This window comes from Phascolarctos cinereus, unplaced genomic scaffold, assembly GCF_003287225.1.
Source record: "Phascolarctos cinereus isolate Bilbo 61053 unplaced genomic scaffold, phaCin_HiC Scaffold_5;HRSCAF=322, whole genome shotgun sequence".
NCBI classification, from domain to species: Eukaryota; Metazoa; Chordata; class Mammalia; order Diprotodontia; family Phascolarctidae; genus Phascolarctos; species Phascolarctos cinereus.
The window spans coordinates 334183011-334193474 of NW_027555958.1; the positions used below are offsets into that span (position 1 = coordinate 334183011).

The window sequence follows — 10464 nt, forward strand, 5'->3', positions numbered from 1 at the left end:
AAATTCCAGAGCTTCTAGTCAATGAGAAAATACTGCAAGCAGCCGGAAACTAATAATTCAAAAACAGTAGCACCAGTTCTGGATTACACAAGATTAGCAATTACCATGATAAAGGAACAGAGAACTTAGAATATAATATTCCAGAAGGCAAAGCAGATAGGATTATTATCAAGAATAACCAAATACCAGCATAACTGTATAATCCTACATAAAGGGAAAAATGGATATTTAATGAAATAGAGGACTTTCAAGCATTTATGATGAAAGGCCCAGAGCTAAAAAGAAATTTTGACATTGAAACACAAGACTCAAGAGAAACATAAAAAGGTAAACATAAAAAAGAAATCATAAGGGACTTAACAAGGTTAAACTGCACATTCTGGTATAAGAAGATGAAATCTGTAACTCCTAAGAACTTTTTTCATTTTTAGAGCAGTTAGAAAAAGTCTATATAGGCAGAGGGCATAGATGTAAGTCTATTATGCTGGGATAATCTCAAAAAAATAGAAGGTTGGGAAAGAAGGGTGTTCTGGGAGAAGAGAGAAGAGAGAGGAAAAATGAAACAAATTACCTTACATAAAAAAGGAAGAGTTTTTACAATTGAGGGGGAAAGGGATAGTGGGCAATGTTTGAACCTTACTCTTATTTCAACAGCTTCAAAGAAGAAACTATACAAACACACACACACACACACACACACACACACAATTGAGTATAGAAATTTGTCTTACCCAATAGGGGAGTAGGAGAGGAAGGGGCTGACAGAAAGAGAGAGATGGTAAGAGGGAGGAGGAAGAGTAGATTAAGGGAGGCAGTGATTAAAAGCTAAACCAATTTTTGAGGAGGGAACAGAGTAAAAAAAAACAATAAAGAGAGAATAGGATGGAGGGAAATACACAGTTAGCAATAATATCTTTGAATGTAAATGGGATGAGCTCATCATAAAATGGAAATGGATAGCAGAATGGATTAGAAACCAGAATCCAACAAATATGTTGTTTACAAGAGACATATTTGAAATAGAAAAAAAAAATCCCACACCCAAAGAGTTAAAAAAAAAAAGGAGCTAGAGCAGAATCTACTACGCTCCAGCTGAAGTAAAAACATCAGGAGTAACAATCATGATCTGAGACAAAGCAAAAGCAAAAAGAACCTAATTAACAGAGACATTCAGGGAAAGTACATTTTTGCTAAAAAGAACCATAGACAATGAGGTAATATCAATATGGAACATAGCACCAAATGTCATCACATCCAGATCCTTGAAGGAAAAGTTAAAAAGTTAAATGAGTTACAGGAGAAAATGCAAAGTAAAACTATTAGTGTTTTATTAGACAGTAAAACTATTAAGTTAGGAACTTAATTTCCCATTTAAGAACTAGATAAATCTAATCATAAAATAAACAAGAAGGAAGATAAGGAGATGAGTAGAACTTCAGAATACTTAGACATGTCTAAAATCCCCACCAGATTGGAATCCCGAAAATCGAAAGAGAGATCAATAAAATTGAAAGAAAAAATTGAATAAAGGAAACTAGAACTAGCTGGTTTTATGGGGAAAAATAATAAAATATGTGTTAGGACCTCATTAGTTCCTAGGGCTATGAATTACATCTCTACTTTTACTTTGTAGTCAATTATACAAAACTCTGGAATCTAGGGTAACTGAACATAGAATTCTTCAATACATCTTTCTCCTCTTCCTGTTCCCTAAAACATCACATAGGCGGAGCCAAGATGGTGGAATAAAAGCAGTGACTTGCTTGAGATCTCCACCAAATCCCTCCAAACACATGTAAAAAACGGCTTTAAACAAATTCTAGAGCAGTAGAACCCATAAAAAGACAGAGTGAAACAAATGTCCAGCCCAAGACAACCTGGATTGTTGATTAGAAAGGTCTATCACACCATGCTGGGAGAGAAATGCAGTTCAGTGTGGCCATGCAGGCAAAGCAGGCCTCAGCAAACCTGGAGCAGGTGTCAGAGGACTGAATCACAGCGGGGGGGGGGGGAGGAATGGACATTCAGTGAAATAAAGGATTTTAAAGCATTCTTGATGAAAAGACCAGAGCTGAATAGAAAATTCAACTTTCAAATACAAGACTCAAGTGAAACATGAAGCAGTACATAGGAAAGAGAAATCATAAGGAACTTATAAAGGTTGAACTATTTCTGCATGGAAGGATGATATTTGTAACTCATGAAACATTTGCCAGTATTGGAGCAGTTGGAAGGAAAAAATATATGGATAGATAGATAGATAGAGGGGACAAGATGAGTTGAAGATGAAGGGGTGATATCTGGAAAATAAAATTAAGGGGCGAGAGAGGATTATACTGGGAGAAGGAGAAAGAGAGAAGTAGAATGAGGTAAAATACCTCACATAAAACAGACAAGAAAAGGCTTTTATAGTGGAGGGGAAACTGGGGAAGGTGAGAAGGAATAAGTGAATTTTATTCTTATCAGATTTGGCTTAAGGAGGGAATCCCATACATTCTCAATTGAGTATGAAAATCTATCTTAACCTACAGAAAAATAGGGGAGGGGAAGGGGACAAGAGAGCAAGGAGATAATAGAGGGGAGGGCAGACTGGGGGAGGGGGAATCAGAAGCAAACACTTCTAAGGAGAGACAGGGTCAAAAGAGAGAACAGAATAAATGGGGTACAGGATAAGATGAAGGGAAATATACTTAGTTTTTCACAACATGGCTACTATGGAAGTGTTTTGCATGACTATACAGGTATAACCTGTATCAAGTTGCTTGCCTCCTCAGCAAGGGTGGGTGAGGAGGGAGGAAGGGAAAAAATTTGGAGCCCAAACTTTTAAAAACAAATATTAAAAATTGTTTTCACATGCAACTGGGAAATAAGATATACAGGAAATAGGGTACAGAAAGCTATCCTGCCCTACAGGAAAATAGAAAGGGAAGGGAATAAGAGGAGGGGGGAGATAGAAGGAAGGACAGATTAGGGGAAGGGGTATTCAGAATGTATGCTGTCTTGGGGTTGAGGGAGGGACAAGATGGGGAGAAAATTTGGAACTCAAAATCTTGTGGATGTGAATGTTGAAAACTAAAAATGAATAATTTTTTAAAATTGCATATATAATTCAATATATGAACACATTGCATAATAAATGTTAAATCTAACTGAATAGAAATCAACCAACCAGTATTTATTAAGCACATACTATATGCTAGAGATGATGCTGTGTATATATACAAAATTAGATACTTTGATGAATTTGTGATTTACTCAAAGTTCTTGCTCTTTTCATTATTGAAAATCATGTACTCTTTCCGATTTCTCATCCTGAGTGATTCTTATCCATGTTGTTTCATAAATACCACCCAACAAAGGGCCACCCAACACTGTAATCAATATCAAATGGTCAGCTGAACCAGGGCAGATATCCCAACTCCACATATCTACTCAAGCAAAACCCTCAGGTTCACCAAAAAATGATCAAAAAATCTAATAATTCTTCCATCCTAGAGCTGCACAAAATGTTAACTGCCTTTCTCCTTCCCAGACCCCAAACAAAGCCAGTGCCAGGACAGAGCAGCCTTCTAGCTAGACCAGAGAATGACAGGAATATCTTTAGGGAAGAGGAGAAAGGAAACAAGCATTTATTAAGCACCTATTATTTGCCAGGCACTGTACTAAGCACTTAACAAATAGTTTCCATTTGATCCTATTATTATCCCCATTTTAAAGCTGAGGAAATTATGGCAGGTGGATGTTAAGTGACTAGCCCAGAGTTACTATATAGCTATAAAATGTCTAAAGCCATATTTGAACTCAAGTCTTCCTGATTCTAGGTTCAGTGCTCTATCTGTTGAGCTGCCTAGCTCATAGAAGGCTCTGTCTAGTGGGAGCAAGAGAGAAGGGCTCACCAGAGGAACCCCAAGAGTGGTCAGAAAGGTGATTGTGGGTAGAAAGAAACGGATTAGAAATAAGGGTTGCCTTAGATTGCCTCTTAGATTATTCAAGAATGACTGAACAAATTATCATATATGAATATGTTGGAATATTTTTATATCATAAGCAATAATGAATCAGACAATTTCAGAGAATCCCAGGTAGTATGAGCTAATATAGAGTGAGCAGAAGTAAGAAGAAACAGAGCAAATGACCTAAGAATAGCAACATTGTGTACAGTTCTTCTGCAAGGTTTACACCAGCCACAAAGACCCTGTGAGTTGCATTTCTTTCCAGATTGGGAAGATAGGAATCTAACCTAATATAAGAACAAAATGATAGTGTTTGTCCCCCTGTACAGAAGTAATTTTAAGGATCCCAAAGGAGAGAGAGTAGAGACAAGAGACAAGAGGGAGCTAATGGAGTCTTCCCCACCACCAAGACACATGGAACAGCAGAGTAACCTTGGTGACTAGTGGTAATAATATCTATAGTCACCTTCTTCAAACACAAGCTTCCAGAAAAGACCATGAGAGATACTCTCTAAACAGACAAGTGCAGAGGTATATGACTGGTCTGGTGTGCATGTGTGTGTGTGTATGTGTGTGTCTGTGTGTGTGCAATATATATGTATATATGTGTGTGTGTATATCTATATTTATCTATATCTATATCTATATCTATATCTATATCTATATCTATATCTATATCTATATCTATATCTATATCTATATCTATATCTATATCTATATCTATATCTATATCTATATCTATATATCTATATATATCTGACACTCAGGTACTCAGCTGGAGTGCTAAAAGCAAGACACAAAGAATTAATGGTCTTTACCTCTGTCTCTTGCCTTATTTTATCTAGGTGCAATTGAAACCCATTTCTGATTGTGTCCTTTTTTTACTCAGGTCTAATTTGAGGGATGTAATCTAACTCGAAATAAACACATTGTCCTTACTTTTCCTAGTTGCACATTTGTTTATGGCTTGAGGGTGTGAGACAGCCCTGAGAGGCACCCTGAAGAGTGACCTTTCCTAGAGAAGGCCTGGGATGTCAACTCTTTAGATTATTGTTAGAAAATTCTTTGTTCTCTGACTAGGGGTATAAGCATAAGCTATTTCAAAACTGGGCAGCTAGGTGGCATAGCAGATAGAGTGCCGGGAAGGAGTTAGGAAAAATCACTTCCTGAGTTCAAATATGGCCTCAGAAACTTACTAGCTGTGTGACCCTGGGCAAGTCACTTAATCCTGTTTGCCTCAGTTTCTTCATCTGCAGAATGAACTGGAGAAGAAAATGGTGAACTACTCCAGTATCTTTGCCAAGAAAACCCCAAATGAGATCATGAAGAGTTGGATATGACTGAACAACAAAAATGTTATAACTACAATTGCAGTGGCAGAATAATAATGAACTTGGATCATTTTAAATTGTCTTGTCAATAAGCCTGACATAGTTAATTATGGTTACCATTGTAAAGAAAAATGGTTTTTAAAGACTGAATAATTCTTATCAACCAAACATGTCCTTTGAGGACCTAAAATGAAGCATGTCACCCCCTCCTAACAAAGAGGTAATGAACACAAGGTACAGAAATACACATTTTCAGACAGGGCCACTGTGAAGCTTCATTTTGTCTGACTATCTGATTATTCTTATTTGTTTAAAGGACTTTGTCTTGGCTAATGAGGTTACAGAATGATGGTATTGTTGAGAAAGTTGTTGTAAAGGGTGATGTCCCCCCTGAAAAAAAGAGAGGACCATTGTAACCTTCTTAAGATGCACAGAAGAGAATAGAAAGAATTTCAAAAGAAACAGAAAAGCAGAACAGTTTTGAAACTAGCATGAAAATTTATTATATACCTTTTATTTTAAACAAACATTATGAACTATTGATTTACACTTTCTTATAGAATCCTGTTTTTGTTTTATACTAAATGTATGCAAATGCTCTTTTTTGGTGTTGAAGTTCAGAATAAGACATTTTCTTTGATAAGATAAAATAAGGAGGCTTCAAAAGTTCTCTCTCATCAGGTAGTTAACCTACCATTTTATAGTGAATATGAGGCTTTATCTGAAATCCAAGTTGCTGCACTGGGAAAGGGCCACAGAACTCGAGGGTTAGACTGCCCTTAACTCATTTCCTTACTTTACAGATGAGCTGATCAAAATAGTCTCACCATATGTTGCTACAGGCTGTAATGTCAATGATCAGCTTCTAGGAGGAGGCCATCACCCCTTAGGACACATGAGGAAAGAAAATGGCTTCTTTCTCATTGTATAAGACAGACTCCAAAGAATCTAAGAAGAAAAACATAAAAAGGGATCAAGATTGTCCTAAGAATGAAAGGTCAGAGGTTCATAGGATTACAGATTTAAAATTAGAAGGTCATTTTAGTCCAACCCTTTTTTACAAATGAGGTCACTATGATGGAAGTCAGAAAACTATGAATTAATTACTGAAATATTTTAATATTCAGTAGTTCCAACTAACATGTCATCTTGCCTTCTTCAAGCTAAGCTATAAAATCCTCAAGCGTGCAGCTGTGATTTCTTTCCACTTTGTAGTCACAGAAGCTCACCAAGAGGCCTAGAGTTGGCAGAATATGATTTCATTTGTAAGTCAATCCATGACTAGGGCTGGCCATGGAGAATAGCCTGTAGCTCACTCACTACAGGAAAACAACTTAGTAATGCTATTTTTTAAAAGGCATCCTATTCGTGTTCTCAGTTCCAGTTGGACGTCAATAAAACTAGAATTTTTTTTTAAGTAAATCTTTATGTTTACCTTTTGCTTCTTCATTAAAAAAGAAAAAAACTGGAGATATTGAAGAAGGGAGGAGGAAATGTGCCTTGCTTTCTTAAAATATAATTTTATTGCAATCTTTTGTTTTAACGTCATCCATTTTCTTTCAGTGTCCCTTCCCTTTGCCCTTCCTAGAGAACCATATCATATTGCAAATAACACTTTAAAAGACAGGAAAAAAAGAGAGAAGAGAAAGAAAAATCAGCAAAACCAATCAATTCATCAAAAAAAGCTTGAAATATATATGAAGTATTCCATACGCAGAGACCTCCCATTTGTGCAAAGGAGTGGGGTAGGGATTTCTACTGATATCTTTTTTTGGGGGGGATAGGCCATGCTTGTTCTTTATAATTTGCAATTTTTCTTTTGGGAGCTATTATTCTTTCCATTTACATTGTTATAGTCATTGTGAATATTATTTTTCCCTCCTTTCTTTACAGAGATGGGAGATTAAGGGTGTGAAAAGTTGGTATACTGTCAGATTCAACTGATCTGTTAGTTTTACTGAACTGCCTTTTTTCTTCCTCTTTTTTATTCTTTGTTACAAGGGATGGCTTTTTGGAGGGAAAAGGGGAAGGGTGTATTTAGCAATGGAGGTGATATAAACAATACACTGCTTTAAAAGAACTGCAAACCACTGCTTCATATTGGTGTGTTTCATGCGGATAAATAAACAAACCTTTTTTTCTTTTTGAGGGTATATATCTAACATACACATGAGACTTAAATATAACACAGACAGAGAGGCATCTGTTTTAAGTAGACTTAGTCGGTTTCCCTGTAAGAGAGCAAAGAGTCTATTCTTGGGATTTGGTTGGTCTGGGGACTAGGGTATTGCTTCCTTATTGCCTGAGGCATAAAAAGCGCAGTCTAATGGGGAGCTTCTGCTCCTGAGGTTTAATGGAATTCCTGCTGGCCTGTAGGACTTCTCTCTGACCCACAGCTGCTGCCTTAGTGAATCTAGTGGTGGAGGGGCGCACTGTCTCTTTTTATTATTAATTGTATCCATTTTGATCCTATTATATGGAAATTTACTTTTACTGAATTTTATGATTCATGAGTATTTTACTTTGTTCCAGTCCTGAAGCTGAATCATTAGACTGACCTGAGCTAGGACTGCCTAAAATGACAAATCTAGCCAAATAGCTTTGCTGGATGGGAAAATTTCACTTTTTTAAAAGTAAAACCTAAAAATTAATTCACACATGTATTTTATGGCAATGAGTTTGTAGATGGATTTTAAGTTGGTATCTTTTTCTGAATCTCACTGTATCAGACTGATATGGGTACCCACAGCCTAGCCACTCTAAGACCCCAAGCATTAAAGATGAAAAGAAGAGAGAAAAAAAAATGGGCAAAGCAGAAGTATGATCTGTCAGGGGCAGTGAGGCAGTATGCTGGCTAGAGTGTCAGGCCTGGAGTCAGAAAAAGCTTATCTCCCCAAGTTCAAATCAGGCCTCAAACACTTACTAGCTATGTGACCCTGGGCAAATCACTTAACCCTGTTTGCCTCAGTTTCCCCATATATAAAAGGAGCTGGTGAAAGAAATGGCAAACCACTCCAGTATCTTTGCCAAGAAAACTCCAAATGGGGTCATGAAGTATAGAACACAACTGAAAAATAAAACGTGATCAGTCAGTCTGTCAATAACATTGATTAAATGACTGCTGTGCCAAGCACTAGGGATATGAAAGAAAGAAAGAAAGAAAGAAAGAAAGAAAGAAAGAAAGAAAGAAAGAAAGAAAGAAAGAAAGAAAGAAAGAAAGAAAGAAATATGATCTCTGCACTCAAAGTGTTCACAATCTAATGGTGGAGATGACGTGGAAATAATTGGACAAATTAACTGTGTACATGATAATAGGAAAAAAAAAATAGGGTGGGCTTTTTTGCAGTCCACTGGTCTCGCTCCTCTTCTTTCATGGTAGCTCTCTTAGAAGTGGCTGCATGGCACCCTGAGGGGAATGTACCAAGATTTCTGTCTCATCCCACACAGAGCAGTATCTCAAGATCTCTCCCCACCTCAACTGGATTACTCTGTCAGAATTGCTACTTATAGCTATGTCTAAAACCCTTAATTTATTTTCATATAAACTGTTCTCTACATAAATTTTCCCCACCATGTATTTAAGTAATTCATTTTTTAAAAGCATAAATGTAAAATTTTACATTTATCTTAATGAATTTTACCTTGTTGGTCTGGGCTTATCATTCTTATCTTTTGGGGCATTTGTATTTTCTGTGTTATCTAATGTTTTGAGTGTTCCTCCCTGCTTCACATCTTTATAAGCCTCTCCCTCCACCCCAAACATCAGGGCATAGTAGGTTCTTAATAAGTGCTTTTGGAATGAATTAGATTGACTGTCATCTGCATGAACTAAAGATTTCCCCCAATCCCCACTGAATAGCTGATCAGATCTGGCCCTATTAGCAAGATGAGTAGTTGATCACCTATGGAGTGGGATTTTAGTTAAGATACCCTCATTGGCTGATTGATTAATTTGAAGGATGCCCAAAGGCCTGCCTACCCTAAAATGTTTTCCTTAACAGCCAGCTCAGTGTCTAAAATTCCCACCATTTGTGTTATTCTTTGTAGTAAAGGCAATTTCTCCAGAGGCCCTCATTAAATTTCCAAATACATTATCTGAGAGAGATGAGCCATAAAGCCATTAGTGCCCGCTAAAGATTAGCACTAAATATCTTTATCAGATTAGTTTGGAAAACAGAAGCTGAACAGAGAGAGGAAATAGGTTACTACACAAGAGGGAAAGTTTGCTTGGTCCAGAGCAGGTATCGTCTGGGAGGGTCAGCCTGGGTAGGGCACCTCTCCAAGAGTTCAGTGCAACCAGAGAGCCACCCATGGACACTATGGCTACTTATATCATAATAGGTTTGGCCCAAAGTAAAGAACATTGAACTGGGGCAATGTTAGGGCCAGTGCTGTGGAGTGAGGGAGTCTGGGCTTCGAGACGCCACCACCAACATGGAGAAGCTGTACTACATGCTTTTTGTGGTTCTCAAGTGTCCCAGCCTGAAGCTGAAGAAGCCGTCTGGGGCTTATATACCACTGGCTATGGTGGTGCACTCTCTAGTGATGGTGTCTTACTGTCTTATCACTGGACAGATAATTTGTGATAACATTATGGAACCTCCTAATGTTGGATCTATGACAGATGGACATGGACACCAGAAATTGGTGGCTTTCTTGTCATATAGAGTAAATGGACAATATATTATGGAAGGACTTGCAACTAGTTTCCTGTTTACAATAAGAGGTCTAGATTTCATAGTCCTAGACCTATCTGAGGCAACAAATACTCCCAGGATCAATAGGTTCATTCTTCTATGCATTGACTGTGTGAATGTCCTTTTGATTTTCTTCATGGAGAAAATGTTCTTGAAACTGCTGGGCTATCTATTGGGCTAGAGTTCTTTTTTTGTGAAGACACAATAGTAACTGAATTTGCCCCTTTTAATGACATTTCAGAGGCTGTTCCTGCTCTCCAGGACAAAAAATTGGAACATGGATTGTCTATGTCTCAGAGTGATATAATGAAAGGTCTAGTGTAAAAATGCAAAAGGTTTGGTCTATCTTTTGGAAAAGAAAACCTCCTTGGTCCCATTGATGTGATACAATAATTATAGTAATAGCACCACTGCTTTTCCACATTGACCAAGTAGTCACTTCTGTCCCCTTATTTTCCCCTTATTTTTCAGGGAAAATATTTT

General features: G+C 37.3%; 1 pseudogene; it reads left to right on the forward strand.

Annotated features, from left to right (window-relative positions):
- Positions 1-9718: 9718 nt before the first annotated feature.
- LOC110217806 (oligosaccharyltransferase complex subunit ostc pseudogene) lies at positions 9719-10162 on the forward strand (annotated as a pseudogene).
- The last annotated feature ends 302 nt before the right edge of the window (positions 10163-10464 follow it).